Raw genomic sequence first — 11,216 nt, forward strand, 5'->3', positions numbered from 1 at the left:
TGCCTTAGATGCTGCAGAGTACAACAAAATTTCAGGTTGTGAGTCAGCACAGGAGATCTGGAAGAAACTGGAGGTCACCTACGAAGGAACCAACAAAGTTAAGGAGTCCAAGGTGAACCAGCACATGAGGTTGTACGAGCTCTTTGAAATGAATGATGATAAAGGAATCTCTGACATGAACTCAAGATTCACAAACATAATCAACGAGCTCAAGAGACTTGGCATGATCTTTACTGAGGAAGAGCAAGTCAAGAAGATACTGAGGAGTCTTCCTAAAAGCTGGCAAGCCAAGAAAACTGTTGTTGAGGAAGCTCAAGACTTAACCACCTACAAGTATGATGAACTCATTGGCTCGCTGCTGACCCATGAGATCTCAATGAAGAACTTTGAGGTGAAGGAGAAGTCTGAAGACAAGAAGCAAAAGTCCATTGTCATGAAAGCTGACTCCACTGATGGCAGCTCAACAGATGATGAAGAAATGGCAATGTTCACTAGAAAGATGAAAAGTCTATTCAGAAAGAATGATAAATATTCTAAGAAGCCTTACAAGAAGTTTGACAAGTACAAAGCTGAGTCCAGCGACAGCAAGTACAAGAAGGACAGCTCAAAGCCTATTACATGCTTTGAATGTCATCAAACTGGCCATATCAAATCAAGTTGTCCTACCTTAAGGAAGGAAAAGAAGAACATCAAGAAGGCAATGGTAGCAACCTAGAGTGATAGTGATGAGTCATCATCATTAGGAGACGATGCCACTGAGTCAGCAAAGATCTGCTTCATGGCAAATGAGCTTGCTGAGCCTTGTGTTTCTGAGCATGCTGACCCCTCCGTTGCATCTGACGATGAGGCACACTCAACTGAGGTAATATCACTACCCCTGCTCAGAAATGAAATGATAAATGCCCTGAGTGACCTCTACACACTTATCAAAAAGTGTAACAAGAAGGTTAGAGCACTCCACAGGCGATGTGACGAGATTGAGGAGGTCAAACTGAGTGACCTTTGATATCTTTTCCAAGACAACTCAACCTTGCATAGCAACTTAGAAACTATGCAAAAGTTTGTCTCTGAGGTCCAATCAGATTCTAAGAAACTGAAAAAGGATGTCACATCTATTCAGAATCAACTCAAGTTTCCGAATAAAAGAAACATTCCTCTGAACACTCAGTACCGAAGTACTAGTCAGCAGAGATGGAATCCTCAGCGGAATGTCCAGTGTGACTTCTGTGGGAAGAAGGGACACACCACAAAGGTGTGCTGGCATGCTCAGCACTGGGGTGCTAACCAGTCGGTGAGATATCCCAAACGGAAGGTCAGCTGTGACTTCTGCGAAAAACATGGACACACTGTCCAAGTGTTTCGGCATAAGATTAAGTATGATGCTTTACCTGCTGAGCCTAACAAACAAGGACCCAAAAAGACTTAGGTACCTAAAGATAACTAGCTATATTGCAGGTAAGCCTGAGGTGTGCTGAGAAGTCAAAGATGTGGTACATTGACAGCGCATGCTCGAGGCATATGACTGGTGATGAAACTCAGTTCATCACATTTGTGCGTAAACGAGGTGGAAGTGTAAGTTTCGGAGACAACAAAAAGGGTAAGATAGTAGGGTCAGGAACCGTTGGTGGTAATCCTACTATTGAGTCAGTCTCCCTAGTCAGCAGACTCAAATATAACTTACTCAGCGTAGCTCAACTATGTGGCAATGGGAGAAAAGTTATATTTGATGACACTGGATGTAAAATATTCGAGGGTAAAACAAATGAGTTGATTTTAACTGCCCCTCATATTGATAATGTCTTTATGCTGAATTTAGAAAAGAAATTTTCAAAAACTGTATGCTTAGTGTCAAAGGAAGAAAATTCCTGGCTATGGCACAGGAGACTTGGTCATGTAAGCATGGAACTCCTGGCCAAATTAGCAAGAAAGCAATTAGTTGAGGGACTGCCAGAACTTAAGTTCGAAAAAGATCAATTATGCCACGCTTGTCAAGCTGGAAAACAAACCAAACAATCTTTTCATAGTAAAAACATTGTCTCAACTAAGCGTCCATTAGAGTTGCTACACTTGGATCTCTTCGGTCCAGTCCAGCTGCTGAGCTTGGGTGGTAGAAGATTTTCCTTGGTCATTGTAGATGACTTTTCTTGGTACACTTGGATCATCTTGCTGAGCAGCAAGGATGAAACCTTTGAGACGTTTTTTACTTTAGTAAGAAAACTTGAAAATGAGAAAGACCTTAAGTTAGCTCACATCCAAAGTGATAATGGTGGAGAATTTAAGAACCAACAGTTTGTTGAATTCTGTGAAGCCAACGGCATTGACCATAATTTTTCTGCTCCTAGAACGCCTCAACAAAATGGGGTTGTTGAAAGGAAAAACAAAACCTTGGTTGAAATAGCCAGGACAATGCTGAGTGAGCATAGGCTTCCAAAGTACTTTTGGGGAGAAGCTGTCAACACAGCGTGCTACATTCTTAATAGGGCTCTAGTTAGACCCATATTAAAGAAGACCCCCTACGAACTTTGGAAAGGACGAAAGCCCAACATTGGATACTTTCGTGCCTTCGGCTGTAAATGTTTTATTCTAAATACCAAAGACATCCTAGCTAAGTTTGACTCAGAAGCTGATGAAGCTATCTTTTTAGGCTACTCAACAAACAGCAAAGCATACAGAGTTTTCAATAAATGAACTCAGGTCTTAGAAGAGTCGGTACACATTGAGTTCGATGAAACTAACCCTGCAGGAAAAGATAAGCAGCTGACTGAGGATGATCCATACTCAGCACCCGCTGACCAAGAAACAGCCGCTGAGTCACTACCTCAAGGGCTGAACAAAGGTAAAAGCGAAACTCAAATTGTTTTCACTGACCAATCTACACCTGCAGAGATTGTTGAAACACAACCAGCTCAAGACATCACTCTTCCAAAAGAGATCAGAATACCAAGAGGACACTCAGAAAGTGTCATTCTTGATGCTGCTGAAAACACCCTGATGATAAGAAATCAACTCAGGAGATACCTCAGCAACGTAGCATTCGTCTCAGTTGAGAAACCAAAGAACTTCGCTGAAGCTGAGTACGATGAGTTCTGGATGAATGCAATGCCAGAAGAACTTGATCAGTTCAGAAGAAATGAAGTATGGGACTTAGTGCCAAAACCAAAAAGCCAGAAGACCATAGGAACAAGATGGGTTTTCCGCAACAAGCTGGATGAACAAGGGAACGTGGTCAGGAACAAAGCAAGACTTGTAGCTCAGGGCTACAGTCAGCAAGAAGGTATTGACTACGGTGAGACCTTCGCCCCAGTGGCAAGGCTAGAGGCTATAAGAATTTTATGTGCATATGCAAGCTACATGAACTTTAAATTATTTCAAATGGATGTTAAGAGTGCATTCCTTAATGGAGTTATAAACGAGGAAGTCTATGTTAATCAGCCTCCAGGGTTTGAGGATCCCAAGTTCCCAAACCACGTTTATAAACTCAAAAAGGCTCTGTATGGCCTCAAGCAAGCACCATGTGCTTGGTATGAGAGGCTGACCAGTTTCCTGCTGACTAGAAATTATGTCAAAGGTAAATCTGATACAACCTTATTCATTAAGAGGAAGGGTAAAGATACCATACTGGCTCAGATATATGTTGATGACATTATTTTTGGTGCCACTAACGAGTCAATGTGCAAGGAATTTAGTAAGCAAATGCAGACTGAGTTTGAAATGTCAATGATGGGAGAACTCAACTTCTTCCTTGGACTTCAAATCAAACAAGGGAAAAATGGCATCTTCATCAGTCAAACTAAGTATGCTAAGGAGATATTGAAGAAGTATGAACTTGAGAATTGCAAGTCAATATCTACCCCTATGGGCACTGACACTGTCCTCTGAACTGACGAAAATGGTAAGTCAGTAGACAGCAGATTGTACCGAGGTATGATTGGCTCTCTACTCTACTTAACTGCTAGTAGGCCGGACATTCCGTTCTCAGTATGTTATTGTGCTAGATATCAATCTAACCCTAAGGAATCTCATTACATAGCTGTAAAAAGAATCCTTAGATATTTGCAAGGCTCAGTGAATGCAGGTTTATGGTATCCCAATACTCATGATTTCACACTCATTGGATACACTGACGCTGACTATGGACAAGACAAGCTTGAACAAAAAAGCACCTCGGGAGGATGCCACTTCCTTGGAAGCTGTCTTGTGTCCTGGTTCAGCAAGAAGTAGGCGTCAGTAGCCCTGTCAACCACTGAAGCTGAGTACATTGCTGCTGGAAGCTGTGTTGCTCAAGTCCTATGGATTAAGCAACAGCTTAAAGATTACGGCGTTCAGACTAAAACAATTGAAGTCAAATGTGACAACAAGAGTGCCATTGACCTATCAAAGAACCCAATCCAGCACAACAGGATGAAGCACGTCAGCATAAGACATCACTTCATCAGAGATCATGTACTCAAGGGAGAGATCAAGCTGACCTATGTCCCAACGGATGAGCAGCTTGCTGATATCTTCACAAAGCCACTGGCTCGTGAGCAATTCAACATACTTAGAGAAGCCATTAGTATGTTTAATCCTCTTTAGTAAATTCCAAGTATAATATGCGATATATGCATGCTGAGTTGATTACCATGCTGAGTGATTTATGCTAAATCAATATCTATTACGTGCTGAGTAGATATACACACTGAGTGGTTATCTTAAACTGAGTGATTAAACACACGAATTGTTCCTTTGCGTAACACTGTCTAATCAGAACTTTAAACGTTTGAAATCCTTAACACTGAGTAAATATCTGTTGCAAAACTTAATGCACAACACGCGAATTAAATAGCCACCTAGGATGACGTAAGCGCAATAATTAGAATATACATGCACCGAATGTGTCATAAATGCCAGAATCTTTGTCGATTGAGTATCTCGAGGTCAAATGGCCACCTTAACGCTTCAGATCAACTCGACATCTCTATAAATAGTGAACGATTTCCCACTCTTCCCTCTTTACGCTTAGAAATCTCTGGTATTCAAAAACTCTTCTCTAAAAATTCCCAAAACTTCTCAAACTTCTCTAAGAATCATGACAAAAGATTCTCAGAATGTCTCCGGTGCCGGTTACGCCGATAATCGCTCCGATGAAAACCCTCCATCTCCCACCAAGTCTCAAGAACCTGGTCAGTGTGACCATTCTAAGGTCACTACACCAAGGAAGCAAACCAAGGATGACCAAGCCACCTCCTCGAAAGGAAAACAACAGAAGGATAAGGCAAAGAAGCTCGTGGAACGTGTTGGGGTTTAGTGTCCTATAAGACAATTGTTCTAGGATACAAACTTAATGTAAATGAAGTGTTCTTTATATCATTTTTTTTAATGACATATATGTTTTATAACTATATAAAGGCAATCCCTTTTAAGAACTAAATAAAGTCTAATAAAAGGAAATCCGTAAGTTTGTTTAAAGTGATTATAAAGTGTTCATACAAGCATGAAGTGAGACGAAACTTTATAATAAACTAATAAACTTAAAACCACCCTAAGTCAAGTAATATGTTCAGGATTGACATATCACTGTTGAGACTTGCATGTAACAATGTCTTCTGTCCCGACAGAAAGCTGATCTCACAAGCTTCATATATACAGATATCTGGACAGTTACATGGATCCGATGAAAAGAAGTTCATTAGGATTGGGGACCCAACTTGAGATAACAGGATGGGTAGATTCATCATTGTCACCTGTTCATCTCATTGGTATTAATAGCTATAAATAATCCTCAGACTCAAAGGAATGTTAATTGGTAATTCTGGATTACGGAATGTGACGCTTTGATCCTGTTGTAACACGATCCTTAATAGAGATGACTCTGGGGTGTGAATAGCAGAGGTTGGGTATCATAGGAAGTAATTGCGGGATCGTTATACATTAGATTGAGCATTTATCACTCCCGATAAATGGGAGATATGTCCATGGATCGCTTGTGGAAGACTTGACTCTAAATCCTTGCAAGGTGATAACTTAAGATTGAAATGCGGATTTCTCTTAACCTATCTAATTGGAGTTGACTCGGCCAGAACAAGTAAAACGAACGTCTCGCTATATGTGACTTGACATTATCCATAGTCATAAGATTCAGTTCAAGGACGTAGTTGATAAAGGATCGAATTATACCGTAACTAATACGGAAAGGTCAACGACAGAGTCAACCTGTCTTCTTATAGCTCTGGGGGAATGATTACGGACTTGCTAATCATATACTTTGTACATCATTCCGTTATGCAAAAGATTAAATATAATTCTTTGAAAATTAATTTAATAGTTGCATACGGCTAGAAGCAATAAGAACTTAATGGGTCACACATAAGACTTGGAACCCAAAAGAGAGACAGATGTTAATTAATTGACGGAAGCCCAATTGGGCCCAATAAGGCCCAATTACTAAGGGGGGCGATTGATAGGGGCGTTTCGTCCCTATCTTTTAGCGTGATTTACGGTTTAATTTTGGATGAAATAAATAAGTTTAATTGCAAAAATAGAGTGTTTTAAATAAAATAACGAAATAAAAATAAATTCCGTACTTTCGGATAATTTTCCTTATTTTTGATTAATTTAGAAAATAAAACGTCAGCTAACTCGGCTCTCGAGAATTGTATTTCAGGTACGAGTAAGAAGTGAAAATCTACCAAAATACGTGGGGCGTGGAACACTTAGTCAGAAATAATTGCCTTATCCACAGGTACCACGTGGGATCTACTCAGCAATACGCGAGGCGTATCAACAACCACGTGGGGCGTGGAACATGTGTCAGAAATGATAAGCCTAATCCTGAAAGTCAGACTGCATGGTCTCCCTGAGTCAACTACCCTACGCGGGACATACCACCTTACACGTGGGGCGTGTAAGGAAGTTCTTCAATGCAAAAAGCTCAGAGACTCATTTACGTGGTGCGTGCCTCAGCTACACGGTGCGTAAATGGCCCAATTCAAGCAATAAAATCTCAGAAACTCAAACACGCGAGGCGCATCCTAGTCTACGCGGGGCGTGTTTGAGACAACAAGATCTGGATTTGGTCCACATGCAGGAGATTTCTAACGGAATGGGCAATTACGCGGGGTGTACTCCACCATACATGAGGCGTATCATGGGAATTCTGCAAAAAATAATGTTGCTCCATGCTTGTACTTTGTGAAATTACAAATCTACCCTAGCTTGATGTGTATAAATAGGAGTGACTAGCACTCATTTCGAAAAGCTTCTCTTTTGATATAAAAAAACTCTTGTTATAGATTAAACTCTTGTTTCATAGTTTTAGATTTTGTTTTTAGGCTTTATATAGCTAAACTCTATCACCTTAAGAGCTTGTTCGTCGATTCCGGCATTCCGTCAAAGTTCTGTTCCACCTCCGTTCACCAAGCTCGAAAGTTTCACCTCCAAGTCCTAAGAGACGGACTTGAGTCCGGTTAGCTAGTTTCAAGGGTGGATTCTTCCCTTTTCACTTGCTAATTAGCTTGTACTCTTCCTACGTACTAGGCTTGGTTATATTTCATATTTATATTCTCCATATTTATAATTTATGCTTCATAATCTCTTTTTCTATATATGTGTTGATGTTTGTTACTTGTTTTGATACTCGTAATTGATTATTGTGTAGGAGAACACGATTTCCGACGCCATTCGGGCTATCTTTAGGGATTCATATAGGTGTTGCCTTATCGGAAGTGATGCTCCGGAAACCGTAGGAATTGACAAGCCACAGAACTTACGGGCCCTAATTTCTGATCCCAAGCATTAGACACGCCTTGACTAGGAACCACGTAGTCTAAGTACTTCACGGGTCGGTCACACTATACGTAGTCGTCATTGCAAGAGTAAACCATTAACCGTATATATATTGGGAGTCATTGTTTGTCATATTTATAACTTACCGCCATCCGCATCATTTCGTAGAGTTGTTGCTATATAAATTCGTCTCAACCATAGTTAGGAGTAGTTTGTAGGTGTTCCCCGAATCAACTCAAAGTATTCGCCGCTTAGATAACACATAAAACCGAGTCGTTTAATACTTGCAGTTATAAATCCCATGGATTCGATACCCGGTCTTAACCGGATTATTACTTGATACGACGGGGTACACTTGCCCCCAAGTCATAGCGTCTAGTAGAGATTAAGTAATTAGGAAGATCACATCCATAGCCATAACGCACTTATCATAATATATATTTCATCGTAGAAACTCTACCTACTAGCCATTTACCACATCAAGTTTTTGGCGCCGTTGCCGTGGATTTATAATATCTTGCAATATTAGACAAAAACGTTTTATTGTTAGTTTAAGAATTCTTTTTGTATAAATTGTTTATATATACTTTCTTTTCGTATATACTTTTTACTAACAACATTTTTTCTTATTTATATTTTATTTTATTTTATGCACACCCGATCTCGGAGTGATACTCTCGTTCCTATTGATCTCGAAATTGAACGTACTCTTTGTAGGATTCAGAGAGAGAAAATGGCAAACCTCAACAACGAAGCTAACCAGCCCGAGGTCAACCAAAGGCCGCCGGAGCAACCCGTGAATAACACCCGCAATGGTGGAGGCAATGACATGCGCTCGATGATGGAGATTCTTGCTCCGCATCGCCCCCAAAACCGCAACGGAATCGTTGCCCCCACCATTCCGGCCGACACATATGAAATAAAGACTAGCATGATCCAACTAATCCAACAACTTGGTCAATTCGGAGGGGAACCCCATGAAAACCCTAACGAACACCTTGATAAATTTCTTATGTGTGCTGAAACTTCTCGGCAAAACGGTGTTCCGGTTGAGGCCATCCAACTAAAATTATTTCCTTTCTGTTTGACAGGAGAAGCGTTGGAATGGTTGCACTCGTTGGAGGTGGGATCGATCACATCATGGGAGGAGCTTGAGAAGGAGTTCCTTTCTTACTACTTCCCGCCTTCCAAAATGGTTAAGTTGAGGAACGATATCACTTCCTTTAGGCAACTTGAATACGAGGCCCTCCATTCAGCTTGGGCTAGGTTCTGAAAGTTGCTCCGAAGCTATCCCCACCATGATATTCCTAAGCATGATTTGGTAAGTACCTTCTACCATGGTTTAACACCCACTAATCGTGCAACCGTTGATTCTGCTGCAGGTGGGGATTTGTTTCGAAAATCGGCAAGCGAGGCTTACGAACTCATCCACGAATTAGCTAGGAAAAGTGTCCAATGGCAAGAAGATCGGCTTGCCGGACCCTCGCGACATTAAACTTTTGCCGTGGAAAACGAGGCTCCCCAGCTCTTCATGGTTGAAATAAATAAAAAGTTAGATGCCTTAATGGCACAAACGAGCCTCAAAAATACGGCACAGGTCCTGATGTGCTCACATTGCGGAGGTGATCACCATGGTAAGGATTGTCAAGCCGGAAGCCCTTTTGCCGGCGATGCCGAAAGCGTAAGTTATGTAGGGAAGCAACAAAGGTATAATTCTTATTATAACTCCTCTCATAACTCGAACGCTTATCACCACCGTGACAACAATAACAACGGATGGAGGCCTCAACACCAACACCCGAACTTGTCTCATGGTAATAATCGGAATGTGTTGAAGCCCCCATCCGAACCCCATAATGAGTCCAAGGAGCAAAATTTGGGCCAATTCCCTCATGACCGAAGAGGACAAAACTTTCAACCTCCTAACAATGCGCAAGACTCTACGGTAATTTATCTCCTTAAAGAAATATCTTCCCGTCTTGCTAACAATGAGACATTTTGCAGGGATTTGGGACGTCAAGTGGCCCAATTGAATCGCCAACAACAAGAGAGACAACATGGGTCTCTCCCGACTAACACCGAACTAAACCCAAAGCCCAAGGATCGGGAGACCGCACAAGCGATAACTCTCCGTAGTGGTAAGGGTTTGGAACCACCGGTTCCAAAAGTGATTCCCACTGCTCCAAAGGTAAGTGTCGAACCGGAAGTGGTAAGCAACCCCGGTTCGGATCCAAAACCTATAACTTCCTCGAATAAAAATGAGAATGTGTGTGATCCAATTGGGGCTTACGTACCGAATCTCCCTTTTCCGCAATGACTTAAAAAGGAAAAATTGGATCACCAATATGGCAAGTTCTTGGAGATTTTTAAGAAACTTCACATTAATATCCCGCTTGCGGAAGCATTGGAACAAATGCCTACATATGCAAAGTTTCTTAAAGAAATCCTCGCCAAAAAGAGAAAGTTAGATCATAATGAAACGGTAGTGCTCACAGAGGAATGCTCCGCGATTATAACAAATAAACTCCCACCTAAACTCAAAGATTTAGGAAGTTTTTCTATCCCTTGCACGATTGGTAATGTTGAGTTTAGAAGAGCTTTATGCGATTTGGGTGCTAGTATCAATCTAATGCCTTTATCTGTTTTTAGGAAGCTCGTCTTGGGAGATCCAAAGCCTACCAATATGACGCTCCAGTTGTCCAATAGATCCATTGCCCGGCCAAAAGGAGTTATGGAGGATGTCTTAGTGAAAGTGGACAAGTTCATTTTCCCCGCCGATTTTGTAGTACTCGATATGGCGGAAGACGATTCGGTACCGATCCTCCTAGGATGACCATTTCTTACAACAGGTAGGACTCTCATTGACGTCCACGAAGGTAAGCTCATCCTACGGTTGCAAGACGAAGAGGTAGAGTTTAACGTATACAACTCCATGAAATTCCCATCTAATACCATGGAGGATTGTAACTTTTTAAATTCTGTAGACTCTATTGATCTTTTTGTTGAGGATTTTTGTGTTAGGTCCTCTACGGGAACCTCTTCGGGAGTAGATGGTAATGAGCATTTGGATGAGGAGCCATTGAACAAGCCATTCGAATACTCCTCTGAAATAGAACAGTGTCTGTTGGCAAGGAGCCGGTTCGAGGGTTTGGACCAGGACAGCAAAGCAAAGCCGAAGTCCTCTCTCGAGGAGCCTCCGACTTTAGAACTTAAACCCTTGCCTCATAATTTAAAATATGTATTTTTGCAACCTCCTAATTTCTTACCGGTTGTTATCTCTTCACTTTTGACAGAGGAAATGGAGGAAGCGTTAATTGCGGTGTTACAAAAACACAAGGGCGCATTTGGATGGACCATTCATGACATTAAAGGGATTAGCCCCACCATTTGCACACACCGCATCTTTATGGAGGATAAAGTCAAACCCTCCGTGCAGCCGCAATGACGACTTA

This window comes from Euphorbia lathyris, chromosome 4, assembly GCF_963576675.1.
Source record: "Euphorbia lathyris chromosome 4, ddEupLath1.1, whole genome shotgun sequence".
Classification (NCBI taxonomy): Eukaryota; Viridiplantae; Streptophyta; class Magnoliopsida; order Malpighiales; family Euphorbiaceae; genus Euphorbia; species Euphorbia lathyris.